General features: G+C 43.6%; 1 protein-coding gene and 1 long non-coding RNA gene across 2 annotated transcripts in view; both read right to left on the reverse strand.

Moving 5' to 3' along the window:
• The window catches only part of LOC141270499 (uncharacterized), a 228,608-nt gene that overhangs the window by 172,946 nt on the left and 29,829 nt on the right, over nucleotides 1-25,833 (reverse strand). The gene's annotated exons all lie outside the window — the stretch shown is intronic.
• The window catches only part of LOC141270607 (uncharacterized), a 31,754-nt gene that overhangs the window by 4,932 nt on the left and 989 nt on the right, over nucleotides 1-25,833 (reverse strand). The window contains exon 2 of the long non-coding RNA XR_012321707.1: nucleotides 22,291-22,326. This is a non-coding gene — a long non-coding RNA (uncharacterized lncRNA). The remainder of the gene's footprint in view (nucleotides 1-22,290; nucleotides 22,327-25,833) is intronic.

The raw sequence follows: 25,833 nt of genomic DNA on the forward strand, positions 1-25,833 counted from the left end.
GGCAGTCAGGCTACCTCTTGTGAGCACTTGGAGGGCTGTGCAGCCCTCCAAAGAAATGCCACCCCACACCGTTACTGATCCACTGCCAAACCGATCATGTTGAAGGATATTGCAGGCAGCAGATCGCTCTCCACGGCATCTCCAGACTCTCACGTCTGTCACTTGTGCTCAGTGTGAACCTGCTTTCATCTGTGAAGAGCACAGGGCGCCAGTGGCGACTTGGCCAATCCTGGTGTTCTGTGGCAAATGCCAAGCGTCCTGCACGGTGTTGGGCTTTGAGCACAACCCCCATTTGTGGATGTCGGGTCCTCATAACACCCTCATGGAGTCGGATTCTAACCGTTTGTGCAGACACATGCACATTTGTGGCCTGCTGGAGGTAATTTTGCAGGGCTCTGGTAGTGCTCCTCCTGTTCCTCCTTGCACAAAGGCGGAGGTAGCGGTCTTGCTGCTGGGTTGTTGCCCTCCTACGGCCCCCTCCATGTCTCCTGGTGTACAGGCCTGTTTCCTGGTAGCGCCTCCAGCCTCTGGACACTATGCTGACAGACCCAGCAAACCTTCTTGCCACAGCTCGCATTGATGTGCCATCCTGGATGAACTGCACTACCTGAGCAACGTCTGTGGGTTGTAGAGTCCGTCTCATGCTACCACGAGTGTGAAAGCACAACCAGCATTCAATAGTGACCAAAAGATCAGCCCAAAAGCATTGGTACTGAGATGTGGTCTGTGGTCCCCACCTGCAGAACCACTCCTTTATTGAGTGTGTCTTGATAATTGCCAATAATTTCCATCTATTGTCTATTCCATTTGCACAACAGTATGTGAAATTGATTGTCAATCAGTGTTGCTTCCTAAGTGGATAGTTTGATTTCACAGAAGTTTGATTTACTTGGAGCTAAATTCTGTTGTTTAAGTGTTCCCTTTATTTTTTTGAGCAGTGTACATATCTTAAGTGTCTCTGCAGCATCAGCAGGCTGCTTCTCCTCTCCATGCACTGACACAGGAAACTGAACACAGTAACATGGTCTTTTCTGTGTGTGAGTCTCCGGGAGTTTTTTTTTTTTTTTTTTTTTTTAACTTTATAGACAATACACAAACCTAGCAATAGAACATTTACATACACAGGAATGGAGTTGTTGCAGTAAACATATTCCAACACCCCCACTCAACAACTACTTATCCTGTTAGTCCCATTGCGGTTCTGAAGTCCTCGAACTTGGCTCATGGCAATGGTTTTGTCATACCATCAGCTAACATCTTGTCAGACTCGCAATAAACAAACTCTAGTACACCACGTTCTACTAAGGCACGTAAGTGGTGATGTTTAACGTCGATGTGTTTAGTCCTTGCACTAATCTTCTCACTGCTGGCAAGTTTAATACATCCTTGGTTGTCCTCATAGATAACTATTGGCTGAGCTAGTGGCTTGCCGAAATCTTCCAAAAGTTGTTTCAACCAAATAACTTCTTGACTTGAATAAGCAGCTGACGCCTATTCTGCTTCTGTAGAAGACAATGCGACTGACACTTGTTTTCTGCTGGACCAAGAAATTGAATTTTCTCCTAACTTGAACAAGTAACCACTTGTTGATTTCCAATCACTTGTATCTCCAGCCCAATCTGCATCCACATAACCTCTGAGAGTGAGATCTCCTGATGCAGATATCTTAAGATTTAGCCTTTGAGTTTCCTTAAGATATTGTAGAACTCTCTTAGTTGTGTTCCAGTCTCTTTGGCGTGGCTTGCTTACACGTCGGCAGAGAATTCCAACTGCAGCTGTAATATCTGGACGAGTTGTGATTGCTATATACAGAAGCGCCCCCACTGCTTGTCTTTAACTCTCATTGGTGGGTAGCAGATATTCTTCTCCTTCCAACTTTACGTAGGATGGATTCATTGGTGTTGACGCACCTTTGGCTTCTGACAGTTCAAATTGGTTCAGGATTGTGGAAATTTTAGAACTTTGATTGAGAAGAAAACTCCCATCTTCCTCTCTCTGGATTTGAATTCTCATATAATACGTCACATTTCCAAGGTCCTTGGTCTCAAAGTGCTGGTTGAGAATTTCACCTAACTTTGTAATTTCCTTTTCATCTCGATGAGACATGATTACATCGTCTACATATAGGAGAACATACATCCACTCCTTTGCTGCAATTTTCATATACAAACATGGATCAGCTTGAGACCCTTTAAATCCTTCATCCATCAAAACTTTGTTCATTTTTGAGTTCCATGCTCTTGCCGACTGCTTAAGTCCATAGAGAGATTTTTGCATTCTACAAACAAGGTGCTCTTCACCCTTTTTAATATATCCCTCGGGTTGGCTCATGTACAACTCTTCTTCAATATCACCATGTAGGAAGACTGTTTTGATGTCAAAATGTCTCACTGTTATCTGTTGAACTGCAACTACGGACATTAAAGTTCTGAATGTGGTTTTCTTCGCAACTGGAGAAAATGTAGCATCATAATCTTCACCATATTTTTGCGAGTACCCTTTTGCGATCAATCTTGCCTTAAACCGGTGAACTTTACCTTCTGAGTCATATTTGTTTTTCAAGACCCACTTGCATCCGATAGCTCTTTTTCCTTGTGGCAGCTCTATAAGCTCCCATGTCTGGAGTTGGTGAAGGGACTCCACCTCTTCATTAGCGGCATTTATCCACTTCTGCTTCTCGTGGACAGGCAGTTTTTGCATCTCTTGCCATGACGGTGGCTCTGGCTCAGGAAGTGTTCTGACCATATTAGAAAGGTGTCGAGCTGGGATACCTTTGTTTGGTCTTTCTGATCTCCTGACTGGAGATTGACTCGGTTCTTCTGTTTCTTTCTTGCTGGCTTCAGAGCTTATCCAGACTTCAGTGTTTTCTTTTTCAGTGTCTGGGTTTGGTAATTAAGATTCTTGTTCTAGTTTCTTGGCTTGAATGACTGGTGTAACTTCATTTTGAGCGAAACTGAGTTCTCATCAATCACTACGTCTCTGCTGATTGTTACTGTGTTGGTCTCTGGGTGCAAGATTCTGTATCCCTTTTGCGTTTCACTATAGCCCACCGTCCTGGCTTTGCATGTGATTCCCACTTCGAACGTTTTTGTTTGGGAACATACACAAACGTTTTGCTTCCAAATATCGTTAGGTGCTTCAGGTTAGGCTTCTCACAGTTCCATAGCTCATATGGAGTTTTATTTGTGGCTTTACCTGGCAGTCTGTTTTGAAGATAGCAAGCTGTCGTGATGGCTTCTCCCCAATACATTGTAGGTAGATTCGCATCAAACAACATACTTCTTCCACTTTCACAGAGAGTGCGGTTCTTTCTCTCTGCAATGCCATTCTGCTCTGGGTTGTATGGGATGGTAGTCTGGAACACGATTCTATTATTTTTCAAAATGGTTTGCACCTTACCACTTGTATATTCAGTCCCATTATCTGCACGCAGGGCTTTTGGCATTCTTCCAAATTTGTTAAATACTACGGCAAGATATTCTTCAAGTTTCTGTGGAACTTCATCCTTACTGTGAAGCAGGTAGGCGACTGTATATCTGGAGTAGTCATCAATAAATGTGAGAAAATATCTCTTCTTGCTTGGAGTTTGAACACTCATTGGACCGCAAACATCTGTGTGTATCAAATCCAGTGGCTGTGCAGATCTAGTGGTGCTTATTTTAGGAAAGGATTTTCTGGACATTTTCCATTTAAGACAGCTAGTGCACTTCATCATTTGACTACATTGCTTGATTTCCACACCATTTGCAAGTTGACTTAGCTTCCTTATTGCTTCTGGGTCTCTGTGCGCAAGACGTCTGTACCATATATGGATACAGTTCTTATGCAGATGTTGTCTAGCAATGTACACTCTTTCTTTGCATTTTAGCTGATAAAGTTCATTTTAGATTTTTCCTTCTGCAAGAGTGTGACCCTTCTTTGATATAATGCAGCTGTTGTCTTTAAAAGTAACTACATTCTCTTTTTGCGTAAGCTTCTTTACTGACAGAAGATTGCTTTCAAGACTGGGAACATAGAGAACATCCTTTACTGGGATCTTTCTGCTTTGTGCTGAGGAAACTGGACAGTGGAGGTAGCCATCTCCTACTCCTTCCGAAGTCATATATTGACCATTGGCTAAGATGACCTTTTCTGACTTGCTTTCATCAAGGTCAGTGAAGAAATCCATGTTATTCGTCATATGGCTGCGAGCACCAGAGTCTATACACCACATATGCTTTGCAGATGAGCCGGTACTGGTATTAAATGCAGTTTCAACACATGCAGACTTTTCCTCTACAGCTGTTTTCACCTTTTGATCACTGTTCTGCTTTTGAAGCTGACTCATTCTTGCTTTCCAAATTGTTCAGTCCGCTTTAAGGTGGCCGGGCTTTCTACAGACAAAACATTCACGAATTTCCCTTAGATTGCTCTTATTTTTAGGAAAGTCCTGTGTCTATAATGCAGTTTCTGCTCTAGATTCATTACTGCTGCTTACATTGTGTGTTTTTCGCTTGAATTAATCTACAAGATTGCCTTTGACATATTCTAGTGTGAGCTCATCATCTGGCCTTGCATCTAGTGCAGTGACAAGTTTGTCATAATTTTCTGGAAGACCACTTAATAGTAGTGCAGCAACATGAAAGTCTTTCATTTTTTCTCCAATGCCTCTGAGACGCTCCACAATCTCTAGGGTGTTTCTTATATAGTCCAGCATAATCTGCCCATTACTTAGCTTAGCTTAGACTGATACAGTTTTCTCATGAGATAAAGCTTATTGCTGAGATTTGATCTTTCATGCACTTTCTGTAATTCATCCCACATCTCTTTTGCAGTTGCACATTTGCATATATGCACAATCTGATCATCATCTTTTCATCTTAAATTTCCAAGACTGATAATTCTGATTGATGAGACTTTGCACTGAGAACTTGCAATGATGCCTGCTTGTGGACATCTTCTCTGTTGCTCTGTGCCGCTTTGGCTTTGGACTTCTGTTGCTGTATTACTCTTCTGTGTCACTCCTGGGGTTCTGTGTCACGCTGGGCCCATAACCTGTTGGCAGCGGATCATTCAGGATACTCTCAAAACGTGTTGACAACAGAACAAAGCTTTAATTAGCTATAAACAGGTACAGATATGATAGGCTTTGTGGAATCAGGAATATACATATCTTAAGTGTTTCTGTGTAGCATCAGCAGGCTGCTTCTCCTCTCATGCACAGACACAGGAAACTGAACACAGTCACATCATGGTCTTTTCTGTGTGTGAGCCTCTGGGAGTTTTTTTTTTTTTTAACTTTATAGACAATACACAAACCTAGCAATAGAACATTTACATACACAGGGATGGAGTTGTTGCTCTAAACATATTCTAACAATTTCAGGAAGGAAGATTGTGACAGTTTTAGATATCATTCAATTAAGATAATTTCTCTATCAATTTGGAGCTCCATCAAAAAAGCACCAACAAGAGTAAAAAAAGGGAATTATTTTACTGGTTACAGCTAAAGATGAGCGAATGTTTCAATATTCGGTTCGGATTACGATCGCTGAATTTGTAATATTCGCCGATTAATTTGTAGAATATTCGCCGAACATTACAGAACACCATAGGATTCAATGGGGGGCAAAAAAAATGCATATACAACACCTTCAAACAGGCCCAAAAGCTTCCTAAACACATCAAATTAGGGGTAGATACCTGGAAAGTGACATCAATTAACCCAAAGTACAAGTACTATAATTATTTTTATTATTACAGCGGTATTTATTCCATGGCACTTTACATGTGAAATGGGGTCACCGACTGGTAGAAGAGGAGAGATGACCCTGCCCGCAAGGGCGCACAAACAATTTACAAGGAATGAGTGAGGATACAGTAGGTCAGGATACAGCTATTCGTGCAGCGGTATGCTGGAGCAAGGGTTACCGCAGAGTACACTTGTCACAAGAAGTGGGTCTTCAGCTTCCTTTTCAAGGTTTCCACGATAGGCGACAGTCTGATGTATTGGGGTACAGTGTTACACAGTAGGTGAGATGCACGGGACAAATCTGCTGAGTGCCTAAATCACCGTAAGCTTCCAGGAGCTCACAACTGAGCAGATTAACCCCTGCACCGATTATAATGAAGGCGAAAGGCTTCTAATGACTGCAGGAGTGGGAGGAATCAGACGCTGTGGTCTTCTGGCTCCTGTTTGTCACGATAAATCTGTAACTCCTTGCAAGCTTCAACACAATGTTCACAAAGTAGACAGCAGCGGTGGTCGGTCTCCTAGACAACGAGCTAACTTCTTTATGATGATAGAGGCCACCATCTCCTTAGTTTGCTGCTGGTATTTTTCTGTGGGAATGAGCTCGTCTCCCACCAGCCTGGAATATTTCCAGTGAATTATGGCACAAAGCCATGTTATTAGCAGTGTACTAAGTACCAGAAGAGAAGCCACCCACAATTTCCTTCTCAGGAATTTTATTTGGTAGACTGAGTGGCTGCCCAAACGTTAGTTTCTCACAAATGAGCTGAAGACACTGAGTGGCAGTAGGTGCAAGTTTCTCCAGCATGTTAGATATCAGAGCTGGGAGAACAGAGAGCAGCACGGTGGCTCAGTGGTTAGCACTGCTGCCTTGCAGCGCTGGAGTCCTGGGTTCAAATCCCACCAAGGACAACATCTGCAAGTAGTTTGTATGTTCTCCCTGTGTTTGCAGGGGTTTCCCCCAGGTTCTCCGGTTTCTTCCTCAGTAAAAAAACAGCCATACAGGAGTTTTCACAGTTCAAAACACTAGGGCCTGACACCACCATTTCCATGGCCAACAGATTGGAGATGGTGGAGTTCAACCTCTTAGCTTTGTCATGTGTAGGAGGAAACAATCTTTTACTTGACCACAACTACGGGACCGGGGGCTGGCTGCTATTCAGAGAGAGGACCGTGAGTGAGATGCAGGTGGAGATGTTACGATGGGTTGATAAAGTTGTGGTGTGCTCGTTTTCTGAGATCGGTCAAAAACAGCAGGCATGTCTGCTTCCGTTACAGCTGACGGGCTCTCACTCAGCCTGACTGGAGTGGGTAAAGAACCAGAGGTTCTGTGGTGGGAGACCAGCATGACAATACTTGGCATGGTAACAGAGGAGGAGGAAGAAGCAGCAGATGCGTTTGATGGGGCGGCTGATGGTTGTTGAGGTCCGCAGTGAGATTGCCAGAGTAACGCATCTTGATTGCGCATGTGAAGGTTCAAGCATGTAGTAGTCAAATTATTGCACTTTTCCCCTCTACTGAGCTTTTTATCCCAAAGTTTGCAGATAACGTCAGTTGGCTCATCCTTTGCGATCTCAAAAAAGGCCCTGGCTAGGCAACCCTTGCGATCCCTGTGAGCTGCCGACCCGCAACCGCTGCTGGCCACAGCCACAGTTGTGGCTAAGGATGCAGTGCTCATCGCGGTTGCATCACTGTGTGTGCGCCGTAGGACGCAACGTAACCTCATCGTCTTCCTCCAGCTCCACCTCGTCACATGAGCTACTCAGCTGCGTGCCTCTGGATTCACACCAAGTGGGATCTACAATCTCATCATCATCCGCGGTGATTGCTCAACCGCGCTAGATACAGCTGACAGGTGTTTCCTGTACAATTATTGCAGGGGGTGTATTTAAGTCTGATGGGTCACTGACTCTTTTGGCTTGGTGATTCAATTGATGGGATATATTTACTTTTCCATCCAGCCCGACCTATTATGGTGTACTCCTGTGATTGTCCCCTGATGAGCCCTGACCTAGGAGGGGGTGAAACGTGTTGGGACTGGGACCTCATCTATATATATTGTGATAATGAACCTATCAGCATCAGATAAGTCTGCAATCTAGCAGTTTGTTATTATGTGATTGCTGTGATGTGAATTCATTTAGCACATTGCAATAAGTACTGGGAGTGTAGCACACATTATTACTATGAATTATTGAGCATCACATGTCTCTGTTATCTAGCAGTCTGTATATTTATGACTGCTGTTATATTACCTTAATGAGAACATTTGATTAACACTGTTGTTACTATATGATTATTAAAGTGGTCTGCGGATACCTTTTTTGGCCATTATGTGCATTAACTGAGACGCAAAAAGCTATTCCAATCCTATCTTTGGTTTACAAAAAAGACAGTGATCTATGGTTCTCATACAGAAATTTATTGATAGGGGTACATGGTCTCTGTCAAGTCCATTTTTTACAACTATACCCCTAACTTCCTTGGGGCATTGACAGTGATTGTCTGTGGTCATTTCAATAGAATAAGTTATCTTGTTGACACTCCTTACCCATCTTATCATAACTGATGCATGGTTTTTATTTACTCTTACAGCATATTAACTCTTGATATGACTGTCAGGTCTCCCAATTTTGGGACACCGGTTTATTTTTTGTTCCTGTTTTTTGCTTTTTGTTTTTATGTTTGTATGTCTGTATAGGGACGTGCTAGGGACAGGCAAGGGACAGCCTCCGTGGAGCGGGGACACCACGCCGACACATTAGGGTGATTACTCCGCTGTTAGGTAGGGCATTCCTCCCTTAGGGTCTATAGGGCAAGTCTGTATGCCATTTTGTGTTGCCCCATTGCCTTTCCTTCCCCATACTTTTATCTGAATTTTTGTCCTGAATTATTGCTATTATCTTTTAAAATATCTATTAAAAGTTATATCTTAGGGCAGAGGTCCCCAACCTTTTTTGCACCAGGGACCGGCTATAAGGAAGACCAGTTTTCCATGGCCCGGTGGGGGTGGGGGCGGGGCTTTGGTCATATGGGGGTGGGGTTATGGAGGGGTGGAGCTGTATGGGGAGGATGCTGGCGGAACCTCGGTGTACAGCGCTGCTAAGTAGCAGCATTGTACATTGAGCGTCAGTGTATACAGCGCTGCTGCTTAGCAGCGCTACACACTGAACACCGGTACCGGGAGCCGCGTCACTGAAGCCAGTCTGCTGCCCCAGCACGCCCCACATAACATGTTCTGCCGGGGGCGTGTCAGTGAGGAGAGCCTGCCGCCCCACCCCGTCAGGAACACACCATGCTGTGCTGTGGAGGGCCGCGTCACTAAGACCCGCCCGACGCCCCACCCCGTCCTGCATAATGTTCTCTGCCAGGAGCTGCGAGCTGTCACGGCTATGGCAGAAAACATTATAAATCCACACAGAGCGAGCTCTGACCAGGCGCAGGGCCGCGGAGCTAGCTGTCAGCGGCGCCGCGGACCGGCTGAAAAACCCCAACGGCCCGGTCCTGGTCCGCGGACCGGCGGTTGGGGACCTCTGTCTTAGGGTGTATACTTCATGTTCTTTGTGGTTTTTGCATTTTTGGTACACCTATTTAACACTACTACTTGAGCCTTTGGTTCTTGGTTTTGTTTTGGGTGCCATGCGTACCAGGATTGAGGGTGAGGGGTGCCATGCATACTAGGATTGAGGGTGAAGGGTGCCATGCATACCAGGATAGGGATGAGGCGTGCCATGCATGCCAGGATAGGCATGAGGGCAGCACATAACAGGATGGGGGAACAAGATTGGGGAGCACAAATACCAGGATGGGGGCAGCACAAATACCAGGATGGGGGCAGCACAAATACCAGGATGGGGGCAGCACAAATACCAGGATGGGAGACCATATACCAATAAAAATGCTCACCACCCGGGCGTAGAACGGGCTTAATAGCTTGTAAGTATTATAATAGGGACCGACACCTCTTCCACTACAGCCAACCCAACAGATGGAAATACAATCAGGAGTGTTCACATTTTAAAAAATTAGGATCTAACACCACCATTTCCATGGCCAACAGATTGGAGATGGTGGAGCTCAACCTCTTATCTTTGTCATGTGTAGGAGGAAACAATCTTTTACGTGACCACAACTGCGGGACCGAGGGCTAGCAGCAGTGCTGAGAGAGGGTGGAGTAAGGGTGAACCGGACAAACTGCTGGACCGTGAGTGAGGTGCAGGCAGAGATGTTACGGTGGATTGAGAAAGATGTGGTGTGCTCGGTGAAACAAACACAGCAGGTATATGCGCTTCTGTTACAGCTAACAGACTCTCACTCAGTCTGACTGGAGCGGGTACAGAACCAGAGGTTCTGCGGTGGGAGACCTGCGTGACGATGCTTGGCACGGTAACAGAGGAGGAGGAAGAAGCAGCTGATGCAGTTTATAGGGCAGCTGATGGTTGTTGAGGTTCACATTTTAGTGCAGTGAGATTCCCAGCGTAATGCATGTTGTGTGAGCATCTGAAGGTTCATGCATGTAGTAGTTAAATTATTGCACTTTTTCCCTCTACTGAGTTTTTTATTGCAAAGTTTGCAGATAACATGAGTTGGTTCATCCTTTGCGGTCTCAAAAAAGGCCCAGGCTAGGCAACCCTTGCCACCCCTGCGAGCTGCAGACCCGCGACCGCTGCTGGCCACAGCCACAGTTGTGGCTAAGGATGCAGTGCTCCTCGTGCTTGCTTCACTCCGTGTCTGCGCCATACAGCGAAAGGTAACCTCCTTGTCTTCCTCCTCCACCTCCTCAGATGAGCTACTCGGTTACGTGACTCTGGGTTCACACCAAGTAGGACCTTCAACCTCGTCATCATCCAATGTGTAATACCATCCCTCACCCTCAGAGTGACCCTTCTCCTCTTGTTGCCCTGACAGCACAGTACAGTCTGCATGAGCCTTAGGTATCTGAGTCCCAACAGGATCACCTCCCTCCCCGGTGGTTAACGTCTGGTAGGTAAATCAATTTTTTTACTCTGAAAACAGCTGAACTTCAACGCTACTAAAATAGTAGGTGGCTTTTAGCAGAGTGTATTACGTTTGCGACACAAAAAAATATTTGGTGGTGGAATATATATAGCAACAGAAAAAATATATTTTTTTACTCTGAAAACAGCTGAAGTTCACTGTCACTAACATAGTAGATGGCTTATAGCAGAGTGTATCATGTTTGTCACACAAAAAATATATATTTTTTGGGCTCTGCCTAGCAAGAGAAAAAATATATTTTTTTACTCTGAAAACAGCTGAACTTCAACGCCACTAAAATAGTAGGTGGCTTTTAGCAGAGTGCTCAATTTCAACCACACAAAATCAAAAGATAGGCTGAAAGGGCTTGCTTGCTTTATCACAGTAGCAAGTGAAAAAATAGATTGAAGGCATGCTCATGCATGGAGCACAATACAACTGGTGTTTCTGTCAGAATCTCAGTAATTGCGCAAGAAAAAAAATATGTGCTGCAACATCGATTTCACAGGTAAACAGCACAGTTCTTATCTACACTATCTGACTTCTGGCGTCCATCTATCTAACCAATTTCTCTCATATTACAGGAGCACACTCAGCAGCGTCTGTAACCGACAGTGTGACATGCATAAAATGGCGCTGAGAGAGCATGGCCACTCTTTATATAGAGAGGACATGTGATTTCAGCAGCCAATTGCAGAAGCCCTTGTGTCTGAACAGTGTGGATGCTTCCTGAGCTCTGAGTGGCTAGCCGCTCTTTCCTCACTTAAAGGTGCAGGTAAAAAAAAATTACAAGTGCGCCGCTGCTTTGACCTCTTCTGAGCTTTCACCAGCCACTCCACACATCTAACACGTCCCCACACTCATCATAAACAGGCACTATACACACGCTCCCACACTTATTCGCCGAACGGTGTCGATTTTACCGAATTTAAGAAAAAATGCTCGCCTTTCCGATCACGAATCCGAATGTGCCACATTCGTGTCGAACTTAAGTTTGGAGATCGAATTTCAAACATATTCGCTCATCACTAGTTACAACAACTTTTTCTCTTTTTTTTCAGAGAGGGTTTATATTTATAGACTTCACTTATATGTATGGTTGGTTTTCTTCCTCAGCTTTAATTAGATATTCTGTACTTATTAAATCACCTAACCAACAACTGAAATATATAGAAACTGGTACTAAGACTTAGCATATTAATGGAGACAGAATTCAAGTGATTCAAAGAATCTGATAAATTTAACAAGGCCTTGACTAGGGTTCCTAGTGTCCAATGGGCCCAGCAACTGCACCTGCTTAACCCCTTTACAACCCATGGTGGTTTGCATGTTAATGACCAGGCCAATTTTTACAATTCTGACCACTGTCACTTTATGAGGTAATTACTCCGGAACGCTTCAACGGATCCCCCTGATTCTGAGAAAGTTTTTTCGTGACATACTGTACTTCATGATTGTGGTAACATTTCTTCGACATCACTTGCGTTTATTTGTGAAAAAAATGGAAATTTGGCGAAAATGTTGAAAATTTTGTAATTTTCAAAATTTTAATTTTTATGCCCTTAAATCAGAGAGATATGTCACACAAAATAGTTAATAAATAACATTTCCCACATGTCTACTTTACATCAGCACAATTTTGAGAAAAAATTTTTTTTATTAGGGAGCTATAAGGGTTAAACTTTGACCAGCAATTTCTCATTTTTCCAACAAAATTTACAAAACCATTTTTTTAGGGACCACATCACATTTGAAGTCACTTTGAGGGGTCTTTGACAGAAAATACCCTAAAGTGACACCATTCTAAAAACTGCACCCCTCAAGGTACTCAAAACCATATTCAAGAACTTTATTAATCCTTCAGGTGTTTCACAGGAATTTTTGGAATGTGGAAGAAAAAAATGAACATTTAACTTTTTTCACAAAAATCTTACTTTAGACCCAATTTTTTTTATTTTCGCAGGGGTAACAGGAAAAAATGGACCCCAAAATTTGTTGTGCAATTTCCCCTGAGTACGCAGATACCCCATACGTGGGGGAAAACCACTGTTTGGGCGCACGGCAGGGTTTGGAAGGGAAGGAGTGCCATTTGACTTTTTGATTGTAAAATTTGCTTGAATAATTAGTGGACGCCATGTTGCGTTTGGAGAGCCCCTGATGTGCCTAAACAGTGGAAACCCCCCACAAGTAACACCATTTTGGAAACTAGACCCCTCAGGGAACTTATCTAGATGTGTGGTGAGCACCCTGAACCCCCAAGTGCTTTACAGAAGTTTATAACATTGAGCCGTAAAAATAAAGTTTTCACATTTTTCCCATAAAAATGTTTTTCAGACCCCAATTTTGCATTTTAATAAGGGTAACAGGAGAAATTGCACCATGCAGTTTGTTGTGCAATTTCCCCTGAGTAAGCCAATACCCCATATGTGGGGGAAAACCACTGCTTGGGCATATGGCAGGGTTCGGAAGGGAAGGAGAACCATTTGACTTTTTGAATGTAAAATTTGCTTGAATAATTAGCGGATGTGCCCCTGATGTGCCTAAACAGTGGAAATCCCCCACAAGTGACACCATTTTGGAAATTAGACCCCTCGGGGAACTTATCTAGATGTGTGGTTAGCACCCTGAACCCCCAAGTGCTTTACAGAAGTTTATAACATGGAGCCGTGAAAATAAAAAATCTAACTTTTTCCACAAAAATGATGTTTTAGCCCCATTTTCGTTTATTTTCACAAGGGTAAGAGGAGAAAATGGAGCCCTAAAACTTTTGTGCAATTTCTCCTGAGTACGCCAATACCCCATATGCGGGGAAAATACAGTGTTTGGGCGCACGGCAGAGTTCAGAAGGGAAGGAGCACTGTGTGACTTTTTGAACGCAAAATTGGCTGAAATCGAGAGCGGACGCCATGTCGCATTTGGAGAGCCCCTGATGTGCCTAAATAGTGGAAACCCCCCACAAGTGACCCCATTTTGGAAACATCGGGTTGTCATGGCAACATCCGGGAAGCCGCGGCAGACATCGCTGGATGCCGGCAGGAGAGGTGAGTATCCCGATCACCTCCCCTTGCCACCGCAGTGCTGCGATCGACTTCGATCTCAGCATTGTGGGGGTTAATGTGCCGGGAGCGGTGCGGGGCCGCTCCCTGCACATAGCACCGGGTGTCAGCTGTAACAATCAGCTGACACCCGGCAGTGATCGCGCCCGCACAGCCTGTGTGCGGGTGCGATTGCCAAGACGTACTAATACGTATCAGGCTCTTAAGTCCCAGGGCGCAGATACGTATTAGTGCTTCTTGGGCTTTAAAGGGGTTAAAATATTAAGTAATATCACACCCAATATTGTTGACATTTTCCATTGAAGTAAGGAACCCCTAAGGCCAAGATCTGAATCGTAAGAAACCTTTCTAGTTTCAATGATCACCTAATGGTTCAAAATCTGCTCACCTCTATGCTATCAAGTGTAGATTGAGAACTCAAATTGCCAAAGGGGTTCCAGAAACCAGAAGAAATATTTAGTACTTTATTATAATCCAACTTTAACAATTCCATTTTTGTGTGTGTGTGTGTCCCTAAGGATGTATCATTAAGTTCCCCTTAGAAATTTATTTAATCCAAAACTAACAACTAAAGTTTAGAGAATTTCTGGTTACCGCATCCTAGCCAAGTAGTAAGAGCTGAAACAACTATAATACCCCCAAAAAAATAGAGGTCTGAGCTATTCAATATAAAGAGCCGCCACAATCAAACATTCATTTAGGGATGATAGAATTTATCATATTCTCTATAATGGCATCAATTCCACAACGTAAATGTATGCTAATAATACAATCCAAACATGAAGATTGTTAGTTGAAAACAGTCCAATGTAAAATAGATTAGTTTTTGAGCAAAGAACTTAAGAAAACCAAGTGATAACAATCACCTCTGATACACCACTGTTCTTTTTTTCCAATGAGGAAGCGACTCAGTCAGAGATATAGACATCATATGGTATTGGCCAAATCTCAGATGGTCTTAAACCAAGCTATTAGACCCCATCCCCTCAACCATGTAGAGTAGTGTTCAAAATAATAGCAGTCCAATATGACTAACCAGATTAATCACTGGTTTTGGTATAAAATTATATTACCACATGTCAAACAATTTACGAGTTGGTGCAGTAGGTTATAAGAAAACCAACAGACTCCGCATTCATGATCTGCATGTTTTTGAGTCTGTGTATTTGAATAATTAATGTGTTCAAAATAATAACAGTGTGGAGTTCAATTAGTGAGGTCAATCATTCTGTGAAGAAACAGGTGTGAATCAGGAGGCCCTTATTTAAGTGTGAAGCCAGCACATGTTATGCATGCATTTCTCCTTGAAAGCCTGAGAAATATGGGTCATTCGAGACATTGTTCAGAAGAGCAGCGTACTTTGATTTAAAAAGTTGATTGGAGAGGGTAAAACTTATAAAGAAGTGCAGACAATGATAGGCTGTTCAGCTAAAATGATCACCAATTCTTTAAAATAGAAAGCAAAACTAGAGAGATGTGGAAGAAAACAGTCTACCATTCGAATGGATCAAAGAATAGCCAGAATGGCAAAGGCTCAGCCAACGATCAGCTCCAGGATGATCAAAGACAGTCTCAAGTTACCTGTGAGTACTGTGATAATTAGAAGACGCCCGTGTGAAGCTAATCTCTTAGCATGAAATCCCGCAAAGACCCACTGTTAAAAAACAGACATGTACTGAAGCGGATACAATTTGCCAAAGAACACATCAACTAACCTAAAGAGAAATCGAGAAACATTTTGTGGACTGATGAAAGTAAAATTGTTCTTTTTGGATCCTAGGGCCACAGACAGTTCGTCAGACGACCCCCAAACTCTACATTCAAGCCACAGTACACTCTGAAGACAGTGAAGCATGGTGGTGCAAGTATCATGATATGGGCATGTTTCTCTTACTATGGCGCCGGACCTATTTACCACATACCAAGGATCATGGACCAGTTTGCATACATTAAAATACTCTAAGAGGTCATGTTGCCTTACGCTGAAGAGGATATGCCCTTGAAATGGGTGTTTCAACAAGACAATGACCCTAAACGAGCAAAATCTTGGTTCCAGGCCAACAAAATTGAGGCTATAGACTGGCCAGCCCAATCCCCGGACCTTAATCCGATAGAATAGTTGTAGGGTGACATCAAAAATGCAGTTTCTGATGCAAAGCCAACAAATGCCAAAAAATAGTGAGATGTAGTCAAAGCATCCTGGGCTGGAATAACAGTTGACAGATGCCAGAAGTTGGTTGACTCTATGCAACATAGATGAGAAGCAGTTCTAAAAAACTGTGGTTATACAACTAAATATTAGGTTATTGATTCACAGGGATGCTAAATCCTCAAAAAAGAGTACATATTGTGAGTTTGTAAAGACAAATGCAGACACTGCTATTTTTTAGAACAGCCCAATGTTCATTTTTTGTTATTTTCTGTAAAGTAGTGAAAAATTATATACATTCCTCTTCAAGTTTTAAATTAGAAAACAGTGTGCAATGTTCCCAATGCATGGAAATAAAAACTAGTATAAAGATTTTGTGCTTAACATGTTTTTGAACACACTGCTATTATTTTGAACACTACTGTACCTTATGGATGTATCATGCCTTTCTTGAGTAATAAAGAAAATGGTTTTCCTTCAGTGCTAAGGCATTCATCTTGACAAGTGAAGATGTTCCTTCTTTGCCACAGGAGTCTGACAGGTAAGTGAAGATTTTAACTCATCCATCAATTCCTCCTTTTATAGGTTTTTTGCAGAGTTGCCGTTTTATTACTCCAAAAGCGCATTGACTGGATATTTAACCAACTCACCACTTAGTTCAGTCTACAGTTTTATGACTTCATTCCCAAAATACTTATTGGGTATAATACCTCCTCCGACTTAATTTCCAATTAATCCATTTTCCAACTTCAACCAGAAGAATACTGTGGGCACAACGGGCCCACCAGAGTTGATGTGCGAGGCCAGATTAGAGGTATAAAGAACGACTTCGGAGAATTATTACAGTACACGCACACATATAGTGTCTAGCATAAGATTGCACTTTAATTAAATGTGGGTGAGGGTTATATACACCCCTGGTAGAAAGGGCTTTATGCCAACAAGCAAGAAACTATTTTGTGGGATTCAGACATAGTTGTGTCTAAGTGTCTGGTTCGATCTAGATCTCAGGGACTTGGAATGTGTAGTGGGGAAGTTTCTTTGTAAAAATGCTGTGTGATAGATTTTAGAGCATAAAATTGGAACTGATAAGACAAAATGGATTCTGATTTCCCACAATACACTGGTCTTGAAATATTTTCACCAGATCTGGTATAACCATGTGTGTCATGCAACTCCAATTATTAGAATGATAGACTGAGATATTGATGGTTTATCAGCCCCATAACGACGAGTCCAACTTGCACCTCCATTAGGAGAGCAGACTGGTATAGTGACTTGGCACAATCAAGTTCATCTTACTACTCCATACCAGGAGGGTAGATTGGGGCAATTGGTAGTGTATCAGCCCCGTACTGGCGAGTCCAATTCGCACCTCCATTCGTAGGGCAGACCAGTATAATGCTGCATGACTTGGCACCATCAAGTTCATCATACCACTTCATACCAGTAGGGTAGATTGGGGCATCAAGAGTTTAATCACTTAGCGTCCAAAAGGCCATTTTGTGACTCCAGCTAGGAGCCTTAACTGGACTTACGGTGGTTTTATTCAGCTTAGCGCAACCATGTTAATCTTGCACCTCCAACTAGAAGGGTGAACTGAAATGTAAATGTTTATCAACTTAAATGCTTAGCAACCGTCTTTTAACATCAGACCGGTAGGATCAGCTGGAGACTTACACTGGTTTTGTTCAGCTTAGCCATGTCTAAGCTACAGATCTCGCTAGAAGGTTAACCTGGAACCTAAACGATTAACCAACTTAAATGCCAACCAGTCCAAATTATGACTTCAGATCCTGAATATTAACTGGACTTACAATGATTTCATTTGGTTTATCACAACCATGACCAAATCCAACTAGAAGGAAAACTGGGACGTAGATATCTTCCAAAGCTGAAAGTCGACCAGTACATTTTGAGACTCCCTACACTGGACTTACAGTGGTTTCATTCTGATTAGCACAACCATTTACACCTCCAACCATTTACAAGAGGACAAACTGGGACATAGATGTTAAATGCGGACCAGTTCAATATGCTTCCCAAGTATAAGGGATTGACTTGATATCTGTTGGACTCACCAGCTACCCTCAGGACGGTATTTTATTAAGGTCCCTCCCTGTTGTTTAATAGAATCACCACAGACTGGCGGCATCATCTGTCATCCATCCTTACCAATATCAGCAGTATTGCTAGTAAAGGGTAGTGAAGCTTTGAGAAAGTAGTGAAAACAGACCTACAAGCCTCAAGTCAGCCGGCTGACCAGGCAAATGCCACGGCCCCCAAATTTGTACATACCACTGAAAGTCATGCTCTTCCAAAGGCCCCATCAAGTCATGCCATGAGGCAGAGACAGCCCAAGAATACCCTAGACCTGACATGGCAGGTAGGGATGAGCGGACCCGTGGATGCTCGGCTTTGGCCAAACTGCTGTAGCTCAAAGTTCAGTTCGGGAATCAGAACTTGACCCAAACCCAATACAAGTCAATGGGAACCCGAACTTTGGTGCTTCAAAATTGCAGTAAAAAAGTCAGATTAAGGGCTAGGGGGCTGCAAAAGGAAGCAAAATGTGGGTAAGAGCTGGACAATTGCCCTGCAAACAAATGTGGATAGGGAAATGACTTAATATAACAGAGAATAAAAAAATAATAATAATCTTGAACCAGGAGGCGGAGGTCCAAGTGGAGGAGGAAGTTGAGGAGTAGGTGGACGGGGCAGTGTAGGTGGAAGAGGCGGAGAAGGAGGTAGCCAACACTGTTTTTGTGTTTTGTTTTAATTTTTTTTGGTGGCAGAGGGGCGAGTACTCGGAATACAGGCTCCTTGGGGGCACACTACATACAAGCAGTGTAATAATCTGCTGGCCACTCTCTCTCTCTGCCCAGGCTGTGTAACACTCTGCACTTTTTTGGGGTGCAAAGAATGTGGATAGGGGTTTTCCCATGTACAAAGTTAATTTTAAAGTTGATTTTAATCAATACGTCTTGAAATAATAATCATTTCCACAATTGGGTGTGTTTAAAAAAATATTCCTCTGCTGAGATAATTTTATAAATATGCCCCTGCTGTGTACTGTGTAATGGCTGTGTCTGACCATGCAGGAACATGGTCTGATCATACCACATCTCCTGGGCAGGGGAGGAAGCAAAAGAGTATTCAGACATGACAGCAGGGGATCACAGCTGATTTTTTTTGTGAGATAAAGCATTTCCCTGCCTGTTTTTAAAAAATTATTTACCTCAAAGGAAGAATTATTCGTGCTGTAAGGTCTGTATACGTTTTTTCTTTCCTCCCCTGCCCAGGAGATGTGGTATAATCAGACCATGTTCCGTGTATGGTCAGAAACAATCATTACACAGTACAGCAGGGTGTCCACCATGCTGGATTCCCACTACAGCAGGGGAACATTTATAACATATCAGCACAGGAACATTTTTTTTTTTAAACACATCCAATTGTGGTTATTTTTTTTTTCCAAGATGTATTGATTAAAATAAACTTTGTTCATGGGACAACCCCTTTAAAATAACAGAATAAAAAAAAATAATAATTTTGAACCAGGAGGAGGAAGTCCAACTGGAGGAGGAGGCTGAGGAGGTGAATGTGGGGAGTACGTGGAAGAGTCGGAGGAGGAGGCAGCCAACACTTTTTTTTTTATAATTTGGACAGGTCCCAAAACATTGGGAATGGCAAACTGAATGAATAAACTGCGGTTGAGTATAATAATGTATGGATGCGGTTATTCTACTTCTCTAGTCAGCCAAAGGTACGTCTTGTGGGATCCACACCTGGTTCATTTTAATGAATGTGAGCTTGCCCAGGTTGGCTGTTGACAGTCGGATGCCCGTGGCTGTGATTACACCCCCTTATGTGTTAAACACACGTTCTGACAGTACAATTGCTGCAGGGAAGGCCAGCACCTCCAAGGTGTAAAAGGCAAGCTGAGGCCATGTGTCCAATTTAAAGACCCATAAGTTAAAGGTGGCAGACCCATCAGTTAGTGCATAGAGACGTGTGGACACGTACTCTTCCACCATGTTTTTGAAATGCTACCTCTTGCTAATACGGACCGTATTAGATGGTGGTGCTGGATGTTGTGGTGTGCTGAGGAAGGTTTTCCACATTTCGGCCACGGTAACCCTCTCCCTTCTGAGGTGGTGCGTGTGCCCCAGCTGCGTTGACTACTTCCTCCTCTTCCTTGTTCTTCTACTGAGCCCCGGCTGTCAGGTGGGAACACAGTCAGTAGTGTGTCTACCAGCGTATGCTTGTATTCCCGCATTTTCCGATCCCGCTCCAGTGACGGATGTAAGCATGGTACGTTGTCCTTGTAGTGGGGATCCAGCAGGGTGGCGACCCAGTAATAAACACTAGTAACAATATGGGCAACTTTATGGTCGTTGCGCAGACACAGCAACATATATTGGCTCATGTGTGCCAGGCTGCCAAAAACAATGAGAAGATGTCCTCGGTTGGAGGTGTATCGACTGGGTCCTCTTTATCCCCCCCAGCCATGCTCCAATGATACCCGTGAGCTGCTTTGAGTGCCACACTGTTGTGAACACGGATCCTCCTCCTCCAAAACTGGACCCTGGCTGGACAGTTGTTTACCTGGCCGCTGTTGGTACAGGAACCCAACCTCTGAGCCATGTGTGGATGACTGGTCTCATAATGGTGTGAATGGTCCCTGTTCCTCCTCCTCTTCGTCCTGTGCCACCACCCCATCCATTATCGCCTGAAGCGTTTTAACAAAGGAAGAATAGAAGTGGAATAGGAACGATGATGATGGCATTATCAGCACTGGCCATCTTTGTGAAGTACTCATAGCAGCGCGGCATGGCACACAACACGTTGCTGGTGGTAGGACATGTGTAAAAAAGGCTTTCCACCTCAGGCCCAGGAGCCACTATATTTAAATAGTTTGTGCTGGAGGCACGGGGACCCTGATGGTCACATTCTCTTTCCCAAGAGCCTGTCCGCTGGTGGGTTGAGGACCCCCGTGGCGGAGGCAGGTCCTAAGCCTGACGGAGGCACCACATAGACCCCCCACGCCCTTGCCCGAGTGACCCTGTGCAACACCTTGGGTGCGGTGGGTGATGAGGCAGGGTGGCCGTGATGTCCTCTGGAGGTCAGTCACCTCGCCCTCCCCATGCAAGGGGTGTTTTCCGGATGCCAGCCACTTTGGGACCTGCCTGCACAGCAGCCACTTTCCCTTCCGATCATGCCCCCATGCCATATGGGCTCACTTCCATGGTGACCACGGGTAACGGAGAATCAGTGGAGTAAAAAAAAAGTGAAAATGCCAGCTCACCTGCAGTGATATAGAGGTCGGGAGCACGGAAGATTCATCCTGACCAGATGTAGAACATTCACAGGCAAAAAGAAAGGAGTATTCCAGCTCCTTTACGAAGTATAACTTTTATTTATAAATCCATTAAAAGTAGACGTGTACCCAAATGCGATGCGACACGTTTCGAACGCAGTTTGAGCGTTCTTTTTCAAAGGTGCTAGGGCAAATGTGAGCAAACATTAAATACATACATAATGAATAGCAGGTGGTTAGACCCAGGTGTCCCAGGTAAAATTATTTCTACTTCTGCTTATGTCAAACCAATTACAGGAAATACCATTTTATATGCAAAAATCAGTCACCCGACACACACCATCCAGGCCATCCCTGTCTGAGAATTCAGCAGAATTAAAAGAAACTGCAATAACCCTGATATTTTGGACAAGTAAATTATGGAATCCCGTGATATATTGAGTAAAAGAAATTTTTCTTCATGGACCTTAAAAAGAGCGGCCAATATCATTCAATCCAAAAACAGATCGTAATTAATACACAAAAAACATAAAAATAGTCAAATAGATAAACCTGTTTTATCAATTCAGTATAGTTCACAATTTAGTCACATTAAATCAATAGTATTACATTTAATACCCATCCATCTATATTATTTTCTATTTTGGAGCCTGGTTGTAATGTCGCTAAAAAAGCAAATACCATAGGTAACATAATATCACCAAATTATTTTTCGTCCCAGAAACTTTCTGGAACCTGGCTTTCCTGCAAGGGACTTTTTAAATGTGGCGGAAATCGTTGCCGCACATGTGCTCACGCCTGTGTTACTAAAACTTTCCAAAATCTAGACGGATCCTACAGATATATCATAAAGGATTTCATAAATTGCAACTCTCAGGACGTGGTATATGGCATAAACTGCACAATCTGCCATAAATTATACATAGGCTGCACTACACGCAGATTAAAGACCCGAATGTCGGAACATATAACAGATATCATCAGTACTAGTTCTGCTAGCCGCAATATATCACATGCGTTTTTTCATTTTATTACTTACCATCAAAGACAAACGGATAGTCTGCAGGTGTTTGGTCTGGAAAAAAATAAAAAAATCGTTCAGAGGTGGAGATCACTGACAACATTTGCGCACAAGGGAAGCGTTCTGGATCTAAAATTTAGGTACATATGCTCCTAACGGTCTGAACATGCGCAAAGAATTCTTGTACCATTACTAATGGGTTGCATATACTGTATATTGTAAACTGCATATTATTATTATCTGATGAGGTCACTAATCACATGACCAGTCTAACCATCTGCTATTCATTATGTATGTATTTAATATTTGCTCACTTTTGCCATAGCAGCTTTGAAAAAGAACGCTCAAACAGCGTTCGAAACGCGCTGCACCACGTGCCCCCCCTTAGTCTCTGCTAATTTGGGGACACATCTACTTTTAATGGATTTAATGACTCCCCCCAGACGAAGGCTCGCTTGCCGAAACGCGCGTAGGGGAAGTGGCACCATCGTTTGGCGCATCCACACCTATGTAAGTTATTGCTATCAACTATTACATTTACCCCATGATGGTTTAAGGTATGAATCTTGGTATGAGATTAGCCATTTGCACTGTGCACGTTAGCTTTATGTACTAACAACTGGGACAATAGTGGTAATTAGTTCCATCTCATCTGTGGGTTTAAGGTATATTGCATTTAACTTGTACTACTTTTGGTGTGTATGTGCCATTCCATAGTGCTCCTGTTTCTTTGGCAATAGCCACCATAACTTTTCTGTCATTGTTACCTAATATTAATTGGCTTTATAATATTGAAATTAATAAAATGTATATTTTTATAATCATCATTAGTTCTTCAAGCGTCTTTCTGATATGTTCTGATATGTTATGCAAATTTTGACGTTGAACTGCGTATTATATGGCTCTGCGATATGGAGCAGTATTGCAGTATCTCCTCAAGTAATTCCTGCTAGAGACTATTGTAAGTTTAATAAATAAAAGTTACACTTTTTAAAGGAGCTGGAATACCCCTTTCTTTTTGCCTGTGAACGGAGAATCAGTGTTCGCAATTCCAGAGAGGGAGCCTGAGAACGACTACCACATCCAAGGAAGGCAGCAAGTGCAAATTACCCACTCCCAACCCGGTGAGGTGGTGAGGCAAAATAACAATACACGATTATTATTCTGCCTTTATGCAGAGTGACCCACAGGCTGTTTTCAGAGTACCCCCCCAAGAGGCTGTTTTGCATTGTACACTGACAGAGACTGTTTTGCAGAGTACACAAACAGAGACGAGAAATACAAGAAGATGGGACAAAGCAAGAATTTGACTTGACCGCCAAAAAAATTTTGGGACAATTTTAAAAACATTGTGAATTGGATTGCATTTGAAAAGGTTTGAAACAGGAGGCCCTCTCCCACGACTACCGAATACACACGGATGGTACAGTGAAACTGTGAATGGTCATTAAATCAGTTCATTTTGCCTGCTTTTGGGAATTTCTGTCTGCAGATGACCATAAGCAGTCTAAATCTTTCAATGAATGCATGGAAAGAAGCTATCATGTTGTGGACTGTGGAAAAAAAGGTATGTGACCAGAAGGGACACTCATTTCCAGCAGATGATATTTATACAAGACAACATGAAACAGAACAAGATGGCAAAAGCAAGAATTTGACTCTCTGAAAAAAATTTGGGATGAATTTAAAGATTGTGAAGTGGATGGCATTTGGAAGGTGAGGCCCTGTACCACAAGTACCAGCATGTTATGGCACTCTACATCATGTTTTTATGATTCTCTGCACCAGGCTTTTATTGTACTCTGTACCAGGCTGTTATGGCACTCTGCACACACAGAGGCTTTTTGGCAGAGGACTCCCACAGACACCGGTGCAGAGCTTAAAAAAAAAAAAGTGTTTTTCAGGCACAGTACTCCAACAGACAAGGGTGCAGAGTAAAAAAAAAAGTGCATTTTTGGCCCAATACTACAACAGACACAGGTGCAGAGTAAGAAAAAATGTTTTTTTTGGGCACACTACTCCCAAAAACATGGGTGCAGAGTAAAAAAAAAGAGGTTTCTAGGCACAGTACTCCACAATCACAGGTGCAGAGTACACACAAAGACTTTTTGGCACAGTACTCCCACAAGGACGCATGCATGAGTAAACCTGAAGAACCTAACACTGTCTCTCATTTGAGTTGCATCCTGTCCCTAAGATAATCAGAGAAGAATGGCAGCAGCACCCTTGATCCAGCATTTATACAGCCCTGGTCACGTGGGCTGGAAAATCACAGCCTTGTCAAAACTTGAAATGGCTGTGATGGCTTCTGAACTGCCCACAGGCTAAAAGCTTGTTGATAGGCTGGAGCTCCCTAAAAGCTTGTTGATAGGCTGGAGCTTAGCTATTCAACAAACTTTATTCGGCACTGAATTCGAACAGTAAAACGCACTTCCGGTAAAAAGTCCGTGTTCAGAGTTCGGTACCGGTCACTAGGCAACCGGTACGAAGCCCCAACTTTACAATTCGGGTTGCTAATCCCTAATGCCAAGCTATTCCACACTATGAAGCAGCCGGAAACCCTTCAGGCAGGCCAAACATGAGAAATGAGGTGGCATGGGCAAACATGAGACATGAGACCATACCTGAGGAGACCAGCCCAACACACATTACAAAAGGTCATACACGAGGCGGCCAGCCCAACACAAACATGGCGGCGCGCTCTGCTCATTGAGCTATGGTGGTGCTATTGTGTGGACGCTTGGTCGTTTGGGCTCCACGTGTGCTTTAGCTTCTGTCAGGCAGGTTTAGCGGGGGATAGGCAGCCTTAGATGGAGGGAGGCAGGTAGCTTTGTCCGACAGTCTGGCTCCTACAAAGGGGTCGCCATACACCCCGAGCAGTCTGCAGACGCCGTATTCCCGGCACCACCTGTAAGCCACGTGGAGAGATACTCCTCAGTCCGGTAGCACGCCGGCTGGGAGCACGTATACGCCGGCGTGAATCACACACGCATCCTAGCGCCTGCAGCGTAGTTCCTGAGCAGTAAACAGGGCTACGGATACATTATTTGTCGCACATCTCTCGTGCAGTTAACGAAGATAGTGCGAATCCCTATTCCTATTCCGGTGTGCAGTAACACTGAGGGGATTGTTATTTCAGTTGGTTGTTTTACCTTCTTACCCGGAAGGTGTTCGGCCGCAGTCCTCCAGGCTGCATCGCGGACCCTAGGTTCGGTTGCTTTCCATTATTTAATAAAGTTGTTTGCAACCGTCCCCTTAACACAAGGCGACTGGCCCAACACACAAAACATGAGGCCAGAAATGAGGCGTCAGGTCCAGCATCAGAGACATAAGGCGGCAGGCCCAACACACAAGACATGAGAAGGCAAGCCCAACACACTAGACATGAGGCGGCAGACACCAATGAGCAGGCCCCCCACACATAACATGAGGCCATACCCGAGGCGGCCGGCCGGCCCAACACACAAGACATGAGGCCACACATGAGGTGGCAGGCCCAGCACAAATACCATGAGGCCTGACATGAAGCAACAGGCCCCCACACATGACATGAGGCCATAC

This window comes from Phyllobates terribilis, unplaced genomic scaffold (genome assembly GCF_046119375.1).
Source record: "Phyllobates terribilis strain yellow unplaced genomic scaffold, ASM4611937v1 Scaffold_5__5_contigs__length_657084704, whole genome shotgun sequence".
NCBI lineage: Eukaryota > Metazoa > Chordata > Amphibia > Anura > Dendrobatidae > Phyllobates > Phyllobates terribilis.